Consider the following 17161-nt stretch of genomic DNA (forward strand, 5'->3'; position numbering starts at 1 on the left):
TAAATTATTTTTAGAATTTTTACACCTATATTATAAAGTAAAATTGACCTGCACATTTTCCTTTTACATGGCTTTTTTGGTTTTGGATAGAAAATGAGTTGGCTATCCCTCTTTTTCTGACAATTAAGAAGAGTTTGTTAAATTAAAAATTAAGTATACTCTACATTTTGAACAATTTGGTAGACATCACCTATATAATCACCTGATTCTGTGGTTTTAATTGAAGATTTTTATTACTTACCTGTTTTTGAAGACTAATTTATTTTAATACTTACAGAATTATTCAAGCTTTTAATTCTCTTTAGATCTCTTCTACACATTATATTTTCTCAGGAATTTGGCATTTCAACTCAGATTTCAGAGTTGGCCGTTTCAACTATATCATAAGAATATAGTTGTTGATAGTGTTGCTATTATCTTTTTAATTTCTCTTTAGAGAAGGGACCTCTTTTCTCTCATAGTGTTATTTATTTGTCTCTTCCTTCTCCTGATTTCCTTTGTGGGATTTTTATTTTCATGTATTCCAATTCTGGATTATTGGATCCCACATCTGACTTTCATGTGTCTACAGTATAGTCCATAATTCTAGTCTCTCCTCTGGATTATGAACACCAGCATCCTGCATGGTCCTCCATCTCACTTCCTCCTTGGGCTGGGATTTCCCTGATTCATTTTTGGATCAGACACTTCCCACTACTGCAGGAATAGGCTCTAAGCCAATCCTGTCTCAGTCAGAAAACATGCACTCAGGATGGAACCAAGCAAGTCTCTGAGTCTCGGGAGCTCCTTTCCATCTTCTCCTGACTCGTCTGCAGCTCACACAGTGGCCTTGCCTTTGGAGCTTTATATTCTGTACGATGCCATCACCTGCACCTGGCCAAGGTTCAGACCCTCCCGTGCTTCCTCCTGGCCTTCATCTACTCAGCTATTATCCAGGCTTGGCCACCCCTGACACCCTCCACCTCCGTTCTCTTCTTCTACTGTGTCTGTAAAGGCGTGTGAGCCACTGAGACAGAGATGAGATGATTTCAGAAGGAAAAAGGGAAATGGCAGGCACTGGGAATGGGTGCTTGAAAGTGTTCTCCTGACACTGAAAATAACGGCCTGAGGCTGAGACCTGGGATTGACTATTCTCTCATGTCAATCTTCTCATGGAACATGAGCAGCTATCATGTCCCTACTAGGTCTCCCAGGTGGCTCAGTGGTAAAGAATCCTGCTAATGTCAGAGACATGGGTTCCATTCCTGGCTCAGGAAGATCCCCTGGAGAAGGATCCATGGGCTTTCAAAAGAGTTGGGCACAACTGAGCATCTGAGCATGGTATGTCTCTACTTAAAAGTAGGTTGAATCATTTTAATACAAAAATGAAATTTTTAAATGAAACAATCTTTCGAAATTTTCTGACATATTTTAAGCAGATTTTTCATTCTGCATCATGTACTTTCTACCTAATCTCTGACATGCCACTCACTCACATCTAAGAAATATGAGATACTGTACTGCCTGGTAACTGGATAAGCCTCTCTGGCTGTCTGTGTGCCCAAAGTTCCCTTATGATTTTCTAATGTCTGCACTTCATCTTGATATGGCTTAGTACCCATGTGACAACAAAAGTCAGGCTGTTTATTTCCTTGCCCTTGACATCATTTTGTCAAATGCCGATAGCAGATGTAAATATGAAAAGGCCCTAACTAAAGTGACTGTGATAGTTATTCAGTAATTTTTTCCCATTTTTCTCCTTTCATAAGTTGGCAAAGGATCTCATCAGTCAAAGCCTCGGAAAGAAAATTCTCCAATTCTTTTAAACTGTTTAACAAAGGCTATGTCATTTTTAATCTCCTATGCAGGGATCAATGCGAAAAGGAATAAATGGATAACTTTCCCTGAAGAAAACTGATATCAAATGCATCTAAAATTCATCTCTGGTTTGGTATCAATCATTTGCTTAATTATCACCATCTTCAGGGCTCTCTGAATTAGAGGCAAGACCATAGTGACAGAGAATATAGAAGGCGCCCTTTGTTCCCTGAGCTAAGGGCTGTTCCGCTGTATCTCTCCCTATTATTTGTTACATCTAACAATCGGGAGGTGAATGTGCTTAATAGGCTTTGTGAAAAGCTTCATTTCTTTTTTCTGAAGGAAGCTATAGCTCTGGACTTGTCTCCTCATGCACTCCACCTTTTGACAGCACTGAGCCTTCATTTAAGAAAGAAGTTTAATTAATGCCCTTGGATATACTGTTAACCTTTGAAATGGCTTCCTGATGCATGGAGGCCCTTTCTCTCCTGCCAGGAATTGATTTTAGAAATGGCCCTGCCTCCTTATGCTTTGAGATTCAGAGAAAGGAAGAGACCATGAGAAGTGTAGCAAGGCTGGTATAAGAGCCCCATGAAGTACAGCGATGAAGCGTTTGCATCTGTATCTGAAGACTACAGATCACTGAAAATGTGGGAAATCAGCTACAGAGATGATGGTCTTATGAAGAGGTTATAGTATCATCCCACTGAAACAGAACCACAACACTGAAAATACAAGGCAAGTTTCAAAGAAACTAAAGAAAGGCCCTCAAATTTCTAGTAAGATAATAAAGTGTTGTTTTTTGTTTTTTTTTTTTAATGGCATAGACTCTGGAGAGACAGAGTGGGGGAGGAAGGACACAACTTTTAGGCTAGGAAATTTTATTGTATTTTCCTGGCATGGCTCCCAGAGTCCTTGGCAAAGAAAAGGATGCCAAAGAGTTATTCTTCAGAGGCTTTTTTCTGTTAATGTAGTTATTATTCAATGTACAGTTGTTTAATGGGACAGATGCTATTTAATTAACTGCTATTGTAGAAAAGTGATTTTTTTTCCCCAAAGCGGAAGCAGTGTTTGGGGGCAAAGGGTGTGGTGAGAAGGACTGCAGAAGATTCTTTGCGTCTGTGCTTGCTTACTCCGATAGTAACTCTTGGTATAATTAAATTACTGTGGCCCTCAATTTGTTCCATGCGTCAGGAAGATTCCCTGGAGGAGGAAATGGCAAACCACTCCAGTATGCTTGCCTGGGAAATCTCATGGACAGAGAAGCCTGGTGGGATACAGTCCATAGGATCACAAAGAGTCAGATGTGACTTAGTGACTAAACACACACACACAAACATATGTGTGTTTCCATGGTAGCACAGTCAATGGAGATGCCACAATTTTGTCATCTCAATTACCACCTTCAGAAGAAGACCATATTGGTCTGTTTGCATGGAAGTTACCAAAAATACAATTGGCCGCTGATAAAAAATAAATGAAACTCTGTTCTCTGTTATATTATTATCACTTCAGTTTTTCTGAACTTCACTTATGAAACTTGTCTTCTATATTAATGATAGATTGCTTATTGAATTAATAAGGACCAAGCAATAAAGATCTGAGGACAACAATTTGGAGCCCATTGGACTATAAAACAATCCCATTTTCTCAATCAAATTGCCAAGTGTTACACTGTCTATTGCCTAAAAACAGGGGTATGCTTGAGGCTACGTTAATGTATCCTCACAGTTTTAGCCGCCATGGCACATTCTGAGGAAAATGTTGAAAACCGGCTAGCGGTGACTAGGCCAGTGCCTCCAGCCCCCCAGTCCTCACTAACTGGGGGCCACAGCGGAGCCCTTCTGGGGACCAGGTCAGTCCTCGGCTGGTGAGGACCACTCAGCCAAGAGCTGCTTTGGCACGCATCCGCTTGGCAAGGCCTCAGATGAGCGCAGCCCGAGAGATGTGGCCCGGCCAAGGGCTGTTCACATGCGGTTCTGAGAACATTTGAAAGCCAAGTGAGTTACACCCAATATCTTATTTCTCTGGTATGGCTACGGAACAATAGTGTCCTGGAACACAAAACTTTTGGCTCTCAGTAAAAACAAGATTTTATTCTTCCCCAAGTGTTCCCAGATTTTATCCTAGTAGGTCCTAGAGGGGACTTCCCAGGCAGCACTAGTGGTAAAGAAACCACCAGCCAATCCAAGAGATGCTAAAGACACAGGTTTGACCCCTGGGTTGGGAAGATTCCCTGGAGTAGAAAATGGCACCCCACGCTAGTATTCTTGCCTGGAAAATTCCATGGGCAGAGGAGCCTGCTGGGCTACAGTCCATGGGGCAGCCAAGAGTCAGACATGACTGAGCACACCCACGCAAGTACTAGAGAGTAGGTGTTTAACACAGGTAGATGGAAACTTTAGGCTTTATCCTTTCAGCTGAGTCGGCAAATACTCTGCACACTGACCTTTAGGCAGCGGCGCAGGGCTCATCCATCTGAGAAGGGGTGACGCTGAATAGGAAACGGAGCCGTCCCTGGGGCTCTCGTGAAGGAAGGGAGTTTTTCATTGTGGCCTATCATTTGTTCATAGTACAGGCTCACTTCAATATGAACAAAGTGTTCATTACGAAAATTAAAAAATGAATGACTTACAAGACACTGTGGATATAAATATTATGCCCTTTTTAACTGACAAGTGAAATGAAGCTGGGAAAGATGAAGTACAGTCCCACAGGCCACACGGTCAGTGACAGAAGCATACTTCAAAAGTTTCGCTTTTGAGTCCCCGTCAGCATTCACCTTCTACATCAGGTGCCGCTTTTTCTTCTCTTGGCTTCCATGTTGACTAATTGGGGTCCTTTGAGAAGGAATTTCTCTAAAGATAGGAGAATTGAAGAGTCCTCAGGAAACATTCTCTTTTATAAATCTCGATTTAAAATTAATAGAAGATGCTATGAAAGCCAAAAAGAAAATGAAATGTGATTAATTAAGCATGTAAACTAACCAAAGAGATGTGTAGCCATGTTAATAGCATATTAGCCGTCATGGTCGATTTGTGAAACTTTAAAAGTTATATATGACAGAATTACAAATGAGGCAACAAGAATTACCTCTTTTGCAGTGATGATGGTATATGAAAGGCAGGTACACTCTAAAGGAATATAATTTAGATTTCTAGCTAACACCCTTCATACTCAGAAAATCTACAAAATGCTTTCAAAAGAATGACTTAAATAGGAAGAATGAACACTTTCTCTAAAAATATGTCTCTATGTTCTAAGCATATCTCCACAGCCTTAGTATTGGAATGTGATTCAGATGACAAGTTTATGTATGCACATATAACAAAAGATTCATTGTTGAAATGCACCAAAATTAGAAATGGAACTGAATCTCAACAAAAATTAGCCACTTTTCTGTATAAAACTGGCATTTCTAGGGATAGGTTCATATTTGTGATATATTTGATATCATCTAACAAAATTCTAAGAGGAAATGGCAACCCACTCCAATATTCTTGCCTAGGAAATCCCATGAACAGAGAAGCCTGGTGGGCTACAGTCCATGGGGTCGCAAAGAATCAGGCATGACTTAGTGACTAAATAACAACAAAATTCTACTGACAGGATTAGCCCTTAACACCCAATATCCAACCCAATAAGATACTACAGCAATAGTCTTTTGCTCTACAACTAATTCTACATTTCTTTTTATAGTCCTTTGTTTAAATATTGTATAGAATAAGAAACTGCTGACAAAAATAAACTAAAACCAAATCTTTTAGGGTCAGGTGAGGAAGACTAGAACTGAATTATTATGATCCACTTTACCTAAAAACCATTTAGGAGCCACTTAATAAAGTTTGTTCAGCTTTCAATTCATAAGCTGTGTTAGGAAATATCTCATAGAAAGAGGATGCCTCAAGGTCTGGATAACAGCGGTCAAGTGAAACCATATTTTTCCCCATCACTGGGAAAATGACAACAGTGACTGTAAGATCCAGACTGTCAACAAACCAGTGCTTTTAGAAACCTCTGCATAAGAATGAAAGTTCACACGCACATGAAAGCCATACAGAGAACATCCCTCAGAAGAGTTGCCCTCTTGGTCCAGAGGACCCAAGTTTGGTCAGACCTGAGAAATACCACAAAAGCTCCTAAAAACTGAACTTAAGGGTTACCCTGAAATATGTCTATAGAGACTATGATTCGGACTTCCCTGGTGGCCCGGTGGTTAAGAATCTGCCTGCCAATGCGGGGCACGCAGGGTCAATACCTGGTCTGGGAAGATTCCACACACTGCAGGGCAGCTAAGCCCACAAGCCACAACTACCGAAGCCTGTGCACAACCTAGAGACCGCGCTCTGCGACAGGGGAAGCCCCCGCAATGAGAAGCCTGCACATCGCAACTAGAGAGTAGCCCCTGCTTGCCACAACTAGAGAAAACCCACGTGCAGCAGTGAAGACCAAGCATGGCCAAAAATAAATAAAAAGTTTTTAAAAAGAGTATGATCCCACTTTCCTATAGTTTATACTAGGATTCCACTTGCCTCCACGTCCACTCTTACACTTCACTTCCTTCTCTGTGTTCCCCATGCCAAGCACAGGCATACAATTACCTTTGAGAGTCCCCAGTTCTAGATTATTTCCTTGGGGGAATGAAAAATGGCAAGTGACAAAGGGCAAAGATATGTCAATATGCAATAGACATGTTGTACTATGCACCACCCAGTGTAACTGACACGGAAACAGAGCCACACCGCATTTCATACATAGTAACTGCAAATCCCTTGTTGCATATGCTCTATGGGTAGAGTCATCTTGGTCTTCAAAAGTCTGTGTTTGATATTTAGCCCCTGTAGGCTCATCCTGTTTAAACTCTCTTAATTTTACTCATAAAACTGATAACATGCAGTATTATGTTCTATAAAATGCTGTTGTTTCATGGAAGCCAAATTCTGTGGATATCTTATGTTCTTAATTATCCTTGTTGTTGTCTAGTCACTAGGTCAAGACTCACTCTTTGTGACCACATAAACTGCAGCACGCCAGGCTTCCCTGTCCTTCACTATCTCCCAGAGTTTGCTCAAATTCATGTTCATTGAGTCAGTGATACCATGCAACCATTTCATCCTCTGCCACCCCCTTCTCCTTTTGCCCTCAATCTTTCCCAGCATCAGGGGTTTTTCCAATGAGTTGTCTCTTTGCATCAGATGGCCAAAGCATTGGAGCTTCTGCTTCAGCATCAGTCCTTCCAATGAATATTCAGGGTTGATTCCTTTAGGATTGACTGGTTTGATTTCCTTGCTGTCCAAGGGACTCTCAAGAGAAGACTCAAGCATCACAATGCAAAGGCATCAATTCTTTGGCACTCAGCCTTCTTTATGGTCCAACTCTCATGTCTGTACATGACTACTGGAAAAACCATAATTTTGACTATTGGGACCCTTTGTTGGCAAAGTGATGTCTCTGTTTTTTAATATGCTGTCTAGGTTTGTCATAGCTTTTCTTCAAGCAAAAAGTGTCTTTTAATTTCATGGCTACAGTCACCATCTACAGTGATTTTGGAGTTCAAGAAAATAAAATCTGTCACTGTTTCCACTGTTTCCCCTTCTACTTCCATGAAGTGGTGGGACCAGATGCCATGATCTCAATTTTGTAAATGTTGAGTTCCAAGCCAGCTTTTTTTTTTTTTTTCACTTTCTTTCAGCCTCACCAAGAAGCTCTTTAGTTCTTCTTTGCTTTCTGCCACTAGAGTGGTATCATCTGCATATCTGAGGTTGTTAATATTTCTCCCAGAAATCTTGATTCCAGCTTGAGATTTATCCAGCCCAGCATTTCACATGATATACTCTGCATATAAGTTAAATAAACAGTAATAATATACAACCTTGCCATACTCCTTTCTCAATTTTGAACCAGTCAGTTGTTCCATTTAAGGTTCTAACTGTTGCTTCTTGACCCACATACAGGTTTCTCAGAAGACAAGTAAGGTGGTCTTGTATTTCCATCCCTTTAAGAATTTTCCAGTTTGTTGTGATCCACACAGTCAAAGGCTTTAGCATACTCAGTGAAGCAGAAGTAGACATTTTCTGAAATTTCCTTGCTTTCTTTATGGTCCAATGGATGTTGGCAATTTGATCTCTGGTTCCTCAGCTTTTTCTGAATTCAGCTTATACAGCTGGAAATTCTAGGTTCATGTCCTGCCGAGGCCTAATTCTCCTTGCCCCATAAGAATTAAGTGTCTATTTCCTTGAATGCTCTAGCTTTAAGCACTTGAATTCTATTTATCTTCTACCATAGAAGGTTGACATACTCTCCTTTCCTGAACTAGGTTTATATATATATATGTATTATGTTCATAATTCCAACTCTAAGTGCTAAGCAAAGGAGATTCTGTATGAATATACACTTTGAAACCAAGCCTTGTAGTATTACAATGTCTCCAGGGATTTATTTGTGTATAACAGCTAACTACAAAGTAAGGTTAGAAAGGTAAGGTACATTATTGGAAGAAGAAAGATTTATTATTTTATCACTTTAGTTATATATTTCTCAGCATCCAAATGACATTAGTCTCATGATTTTAAAAACTAGCAAGTGTTAAATAATATATTAGGAGCATTTGAGAAATTAAAAAGATTCTAGTAGCTAATAACTCTTTAAAAGCTCAATTTAATGCCTCTAGAGCACTTACTGTTGGATTAATCAGACAATTTTAATCAGTATATTCAATATACATTGTTTATTAACACATATTTCTTCAGGATTAACGTCCACATTTTGCAATTAACACATACAACATCAGCATTTACAATCTGTCTGGTACCCCACAATTCATATTATGTGTAACCTTTACTAAAAAGCTCTTTTCTCAGGCTTCTCCCATGGCTCAGTGGTAAAGAATCCACCTGCCAGGGCAGGAGTCACGGGTTCGATCCCTGATCTGGGAAGATCCCACGTGCTGTGGAGCAACTCGGCCCATGTGCTGCCACTATTGAGCCTGCGCTCTCGAGCCCGGAAGTCGCAACCACTGAGCCCACGTGCCCGCAACTACTGAAGCCCGCACGCCCTGGGGCTCACGTTTCACAACAAGAGAAGCCACCACAGTGAGAATTAAAAAGAAAGAGGTAATAATGTGTATCTTTACCAGAGCTCTTGACGTATTTCCCTGAAAGTATAAATTCATATTCAAGGCATTATAAAAGCTTAATTACACATTTCCATGTCTCTTTTTTCACAGCTCCTTAGATGATATCATAAGCTCCTCAAAGACAGGGAGTCTATTTTATCTGACATAGAAACTGGGACTATGTCTGACACAGAGTATGAAAGCAATAATGTTCTTGCTAAACTAACTTAAACCAGTAGGTAAGAGGTTAATTATCGTAAGTAGAAGTGGTAAAATATATCAACATAAAGAAGGCTGAGTGCCAAAGAATTGATGCTTTTGAACTGTGGTGCTGGAGAAGACTATTGAGAATCCTTTGGACTGCAAGGAGATCAAACCAGTCAATCCTAAAGGAAATTAACCCTGAATATTTATTAGAAGGACTGATGCTGAAGCTCCAGTACTTTGCCCACATGGTGTGACGAGCTGACTCACTGGAAAAGACCCTGATGCTGGGATTGAGGGCAAGAGGAAAAGGGGTTGACAGTGGATGAGATGGTTGCATGGCATCACTGAGTCAATGGAAATGAGTTTGAGCAAACTCCAGGAGATGGTGAAGGACAGGGAAACCTGGCATGCTGCAGTGCATGGGGTCGCAAAGAGTCAGACATGATTTAGCAACTGAACAACACTGTATCAGTATATTCTGGATGAATGGATGGATGAGTGAATGAATGAATAAACTATAGAAGCGATTTTACTTTTGTTTCCAACTGTCCCATTAAACCTAGCTGGTACTTATAGTCCACCCCCTGCCCTTGACAGAACCAAGACATTTGTACAACACTGATGGTGACGTAGACAATAGAAAGGCCCATGAAAACTTTAAGTAATGAATACTATCTCAAGTAATGTAAATTTCCTTTCCTAGGTAATTCTGAGCTGATTCAAGTTAAATCTCAGTTCCTCCCTCAACTGCAGCCTATAGTTAGCAGTGGAGGTGAAATTCCTTTCTTGTTTTTACCAGACGGGGTTGGAGGAGGTTGGATATAAAAGTGACAGGAATACTCATGCTCTTTACATGACCATTGCTGTCACAGGTCTGCCTCATGCTTTTCAGCCCTTGCACATGTTTCAAAGCTGATTCCCTTGTGCAGGTGCTTATGTGTGTTCCCTTGATGATTCCTCTGCTGGGCCCCATCACTTGCCACTCCTGTGACACGGGTAGTGTCTTTCCTGGAGTCTTCAGCTTTGAAAATCACACATCAGCTTGCACCCCTGGTGGGACACCTCTCAGCCAGTTACCACTTTGGTCCCTGGCAGTAAAAGCTCTCAGGCAAGATTCGTTTTGAAATGACATCATCACGATGTCCTCTGGCCAAGTAGCCACACCTCTGTTGACTTGCACTGATGGGAACTCATTTTCTTCCCAGATACAGAGTTCTCTTCCACGCAAACCTCTTTGACTTTCTCTAGCATGATTGTGGTGCTATGGCCTTTTAATCACAGAATCCTCAAGTTATCCCTGAAAATATCCCTTAATAATCTTGAGCAAAGGGAGTGTGGCTCCTTAAGGGGAGTGTGGTTACTGATGCTGTCTCAACATGGAAATTTTCCCAATCATTACTTGACAAAATCCTGTCCCAATCTTACTCAGCCTTTCAATATTTTACTTGGTGAAGAGTCCCTGGAAAGAGACTCAAAATCATGTAACCGGTTCTCAAATAAAAAGCTTGAACTTTATTTAATCATTTGCATCTTCCAATTTAATAGTCTGCCTGGTCATTAAACATAGAGCCAGGGATCAATTTCAACTCCCATGATGGCTCTGATCTAGTCATGGAGCACCGCATTGAGGAGATCTAGGCTCCAGGGTGAGAATGTCTTTATTGATTAGTGATGCATGCAAAGGGAGCAGGAGTAGAAGATAGGGACATCCCTGCGCCAGGCAGGATCTAGGAGGGCAGATACTCTTATGCTTGTCCTGTTCAGGCTATATTTCCTGTCCTAACAACATGCCTGGAATCAAGTAAGTTCCTGTTAAATGTGTTGAATACACGAATAAGAGTGTGTATATGTAAATGAGTAGCTATATACAGATATAGTTAGATCAATTAAATATGTAATATTTATGTTATTTATGTATATAATGAATAGTTAATAAGCTAAATATCATTTAATATACCATAGTACAAGTTTAATTACTTTTTCTTTCTTGGCTGTGCTGGTTAGCATGTGAGATCTTACTTCCCCCACTAGGGATTGAACCTGTGCCCCTGCATTGGGAGCAGGGAGTCTTAAACACTGAACCACCAGGGAAATCCCGTCAATTACTTTCAACTAATTGTTTCTTATCTTTATAAGAGTAAATCATAAAACCCTAAGGCAATATAAGTCCCTGAGGCATAATTAAAAATATAAACTTGAACTCAACTCAAATGATAATTATGACAATTTTAATATCTCTTTCAAAGAAAAGCTTAAACATGGCCAATTACTGGCTATGTTGTCATATAAAATATGATTTTAAATAAAGTTAATTTGGGTTTTCAGAGTATGTTAGTACACTATCATCTAAAAAGAAAATGATAGAGATAAAAGTTGGTAACTTTTCCTGACTTGAGGTCTATATTGTTTGATAATAATTGGTAATTATTGCCAGGTGGGGCCTTAGTTAAAGGTAGACAAACACTCCTGTAAGGATAAGAAAAAGAACATATATATGTGTATGTATATATATGTCTGTGTATATATATATACACATAACTGAAACACTTTGCTATGCACCTGAAACTAACACAAGCTTGTAAATCAACTATACTTCAATTTTTAAAAGATAGATTTAAGACCAAAAAAAGCTAGAACACCCTAAAGCTTAGGTGAGAGCATTCCCCTCACAGCCTCATTACCCCTCTCTAGTGACTTCCTACTTCCACGTCCTAGACAACAGATTGGTGACCTCTGGAATAGTAACCCAATACTGCCTGTCATCAGGGTCACCCTTGTTCCTCAGACACTGCTAAATATAACACCAGCCTTCCCCATGTACAGATCAGCACTCCACAAGCGGTACCCACTAGCCTGATTCTATTTGATTTTTCCTCCCCATCTCTGTGGAGGTCCCTGCATGTCTCACAACTGAGAAGAAACAATACAAAAAAAACAGAATGTAGAGCAAACATTTTATAATACTTGATCAAGTAGATACAGTTGAAGACTAATTCATGCAGTACAGCCCTCAAATGTCAAAGGAGAATATCAAATGGAACCTATTTAATTTCAACAGTACTTACAATTGCCAGGACATGAAAACAACCTATTGTCTATTAATGGATGAGTGGATAATGGACTATCATTCAGTCATAGAAGGAGGAAATCTTGCTATCTGTGACAACATGGAGGGACCTGCAGAGTATTATGCTAAGCGAAGTAAGTTAGAGAGAAAGGCAAATACTGTACGATTATAGCTACACGTGGAATCTTAAAAAAAAAACAAAAAGATCAGATTGGTGGTTACCACAGGCAAGGGGTAGTAAGTGGTAGAAATGGGTAAAGGTGGCCAAAAGGTACAAACTTCTAGGTATGAAATAATTAAGTACTGAGATGTAGTGTACAGCATGATGGCTATAGTTAACACTGTTGTATAGTATACTTGAAAGTTATTAAGACAGTAAATCCTAAAAATTCTCATCACAAAGGGAAAAAAAATTTCTTGTGTACTTATACAAGATGATAGATGTCTACTAAACTTATTGCAGTAATCATTTCAGACAACACATAAGTCATTATGCTGTATGCAAACTTCTACAGTGCTGTATGTCAATTATATCACAACAAAACTGAAAAAAGTAAAAATATATATAGAGAGAAAAGTAAAAAAAAAAAAAGTATAAATTGTGAACAAAAAACATAAAAATTTTCTTAATGCAGGGAAACTGTTATTCCAAGAGAATTTACAGAAATACTATTAAAAATAATATCAGATACCCCAAAAAGGAACATATTACATGTAAGTAATTAATTGCATAACTTCTCTAACTACACTAGCCACTGTCGACCATTCCCAATTGCGATGATGCACAACGACTCCTCATCCATGGCATGCGCTAAACTATGTTACTTCCGAGATGGAACTTCTTTGGGTTACCGTTTAAATAATTTAGATTCTGGAAAACAGTCACACTACAATTCCTCTCAAAGTGCAAAAATACCTTCCATTAGACTTCATGATGAACATACTAAAGCTTTTAAAAACACCTAAAAGTAACATTATTCAAAACTCCAGTTAAGGTTATTTATGGGAAGCACTTCAGTATGGCTCTTTTAAGTTCGCAGCTGCCACTGGGTTGAAATGTGAATGAGCTCACAGACTTGTGGCTATTATTCAATGGAAGACAGTTTCCCAGAAAGCTAGATTAACAAAGCACATCCCGTCAGGTTTTGCTTCAAAGGTTGAATCTTCACAGTGAAAAGAAACAAACTTCAGAGTGTATAAAATGTAAGATGACTTTACCCCAAATTGCAGAATCCAAAGGTTACCATTACTTTCAGTAAAAAGACTAGCCTCTTTCTCCCTATGCTGTCTCCATTTTCTTCTTCTGTTTTAGAGAATTATTCTAAAGGTGTTACTATTCACAATTGTCTTTCCAAAATATCTTTGTCTAAGCAGGTGACTGTACCTTTTTTTTTTTTTTTGAAATGTAAACATTTTCATGATTATGGTCCTGAATATCTTCTGAAATCCTTCTATTCCCCCAAATTCAAAATGTCTTGTCTACTCTCAGGTTGATCTAGTGTTTTTCTTGTGACACATTGTTCCCCCGAGAAGAGCATCTTGGATGAGAAATTGAGGAAGTCTGCTCAATATCACTTTCATCATATTTTAATCTCAGTCCTACTAATCAAGAATTGGATGGTAAGTGCTTCCTTTTAGATACATGTATTAAAATATATAATATTTTTAAAGACTCAAGTTGCAGCATAGTGGAGCTGATTGCTCTGAAAGTCTTCAAAATCAGTGTCTGGACAAACCATTTATAATCACATATAATCATTATGACAGTGCAAATCACATTAACTAGGGCTTTGGAAGTAATCAAATCAGCAAAGTTTCAATTTGACTAATTCACTAATAATCATGCAACTGTAATTTGGGCTCTTTTGGAAATTTTCATTCCAAACTGAAGATGAAAGTGGAGAGAGAAAAATAAATAAAAACAGTCTAACATCCAAACTGAGTTCAACACTGTTATCAGAAGCAGTACAGAGGGGAGGTTAAGGCAGGTAAAGTGCTGGGCAAACGGGTGACTTTGATTGCTCAACTCAACTCTACTGTGTGACCTTGAGCAAGTTACTTAAACACTCTGTTCCTCAGAATACTGTTCCTCTTCTCTGCTATGAGCGGGGAGAGGCTGATGACCTCACTTGGTGTGGGCCATCTCTTACCTGTGTTGGCACATGCCTACTGCTACTCTTCAGAATCACGGTACACTTTTCACCAGTGTATCTCATCTTTGGGGTCGCAGACACAAAATGAGATAATCCTGTTTCAATGGATTTGCTGTTATAATTATTTTGAATGCACTTATCTTGCATTCCTGTAGCACTGTATCACACATTATTTATTCTATTTTAATTTGAAAAAATTCAAACTTTAAGTTGGAAAAACAATAAAGAAATAACCCAAATACCGCTTTCACCAACTGTAAACATTTTGCTACATTTTCTCTCTTTCACATACATATGTGTATGTATACATGGTGTGTGTATGTATATGTGTGTGATTTTGCTGAATCATTTGAGACTAAGTTGCACACTTCATGACCCCAAATACTTTAACACATCTCCTAAGAATAAGAATATTCTCCTTAAAAACCACAATACAATTACCACATTTTATAAGTTTGATACTCATTCAATATATTTTCCCAACAATGTTCATTACAGCAATTTTTTATCCGATTCACTATCCAATCCAGGATCGTGCATTACATTTGGTGATATTCTGTTATTTATTGTAACAATACTTTACTAATTTTATCACCATTCTCCCAGTATTAGGCTAGATCATAAACTCTTGATGACACATACTATATTTTAATATTTATTTTCATGTTTGTACTTTTGGCATAAGCACTGTTGTCCCACATAAAGAGACTTAGTAACTATTTTATGAAAGACTTGTTGGAAGCTACTTGTCAGTTTTTCCCATATTAAGTACTAAGCCAAAAATTTGACAGTGATATTTTTCATTTAAAAAATGAGACTCAGAAGTTATTTCATCCAAACCCTTATTTCTTTGATGAGATCTCAAAGAGTCACTTACTAACAATACTAAACTGGGAGGGCCAGAGCAGACCTGGAGCCAAGTTTCAAACCGCTGGAGCACCATGTATTCTGTCATGCCATGCTAGCTTCCTCAGCCACTCACAGGATCGGGCACAGATATGTAACATGTTTCCTTGCTCAGCATTTATTAATCTTGGGCAACTTCACCAATGAGAAGAATAAGCATAGTTTAATATCTTGTACTACCCTTCTCTGGTCTGGGCCATTCTCATTTAGAAAAGCAATCAGGGAACAGAAACCACCTTTCATGATTGTGATAGATGTGGACCGGCTATCACTGTGCATCAAACAACAAGCTATTTTCCATCATCACGTGGGACATTGTTCAGTGTTCGACTGGAGTGTCGGAACATGAATATCACAATCAATTTAGCAATTAGCATTTCCCAAGACAATAGACACATTATTGGTTGGAACAGTAGCGCACACTTTAAACAGAGAGCCATTGAACCACTACTTAACGGCTGCTTCAGTCTCTTTTATGTAGGCTTAATGAACAAGGATGAACATTAGGGAAAATTTATTTGGAAATTCATTAAAAACATATTTTATTCAAACCATATCATTTTCCATGTCTCTTCCAGAGCTACTCATAAAGAAAATAATATGGATTTTAAAGGATGAACTCTCTTACTGATTTTCACTGGCATACATATAAAATTCTCCAACATTATAGTATAATATCATAATATAACAATAGTATGTAAATTAATATGTGCTATCATTTTACCTGCTCAAAACATGGTTTACCTCCTTAAGAGAAACCTCATTCATGTTGCATTTCACAGTTTTTACCCTAATATAGTTATCCATTCCACACATAAATTGTTAAATTGCAGTTTTCTCTGTGATAGGAAAGGGAAAGTCAAGTTTCTCTGAGATTTAAAAATCAAAGAGATAACTTCCATTTTATCCCTCATTAGATGGATAAAGTCTCTGGAATACTGCTCACTTGACTAAGGCATTTCCTTTCTCTGATAAAATTTGCAGCCATCAATGAAAAAAAGGGCACATATCACCTCGTCTATAAAGAAATCAAATAAAGGGGAAGCAGTGTCTCAGGGGAGGGAAGAGAGGAAGGAATCTCTCAAGACATCAAGGTCAAGAGGCTTATTCAGCTCTGACCATCAGAATGGGAGAAGCGCAAAGAAGTCTCAGCAGAGGGTTGTGTGTGTTTGCGTGTGCTGGCTGAGCTTCTCTCTGCTAGACTGGAAACAATCTGAGAACAGAAACTATCTTTTTTAACCTGTTCTCCCCGCAGTGTTTCACTCAGCGCCTTGAATGTGAGAAATGCTTAATAAATGTTTGCTGGAGAAAGAAAGCAAGGAAGGAAGAGGGGGGAGGAAGAAAGGGAGAGAGGGAAGAGAAAGGAATCAAGAAACCTCCCAGTGGAAAATAAAACCTTGTCTCTACCAGTTGTGCAGCTTCCTTCAAATCCTTTGTTAGCAGGCTTCTCCTTGCTCCGACGTCTTCACCCTCCGCCTGGCCTCACAGAGAAGCTCACCTCTCACAAAACACAACCGGTGTTTCTTCTTCTAGACCTTCTGACCCCTTATCCCAGTCTCATCTAACCCCTAACTGCAGTGCTCTTGAACTTGAGAAACTTAACTGTTGGATCTATAGGGAATATAAGATAAGTGAGTCCAATTCCTTCATTTAAGCGATAAAGAAATGGAAACATAAGGGGATGAAGTGCTTTGTTCTGCAAAGAGCCAGGTCACTGCATAGCCTGCTCCAGAAAACAGATTGTTTCAGATTCCTGATGTTTTTTTCTTTTTTATTCTCTTAAAATAGTTTCGAATTTCAACAGTTTTACTGCCTTGGCGTCCCGTTACCCTCAATTATTATAGAATGTTTCCTACAAGTAATATCTTTCCTATAAATCTCTGATACAGTAATTAAAATAGATAATTTAGTGTTAAT

General features: G+C 38.9%; 1 long non-coding RNA gene across 1 annotated transcript in view; it reads right to left on the reverse strand.

Moving 5' to 3' along the window:
• Positions 1-17161, reverse strand: part of LOC139032655 (uncharacterized) — a 45918-nt gene that overhangs the window by 2104 nt on the left and 26653 nt on the right. The window lies entirely within an intron of this gene.

This window comes from Odocoileus virginianus, chromosome 32 (genome assembly GCF_023699985.2).
Source record: "Odocoileus virginianus isolate 20LAN1187 ecotype Illinois chromosome 32, Ovbor_1.2, whole genome shotgun sequence".
Classification (NCBI taxonomy): Eukaryota; Metazoa; Chordata; class Mammalia; order Artiodactyla; family Cervidae; genus Odocoileus; species Odocoileus virginianus.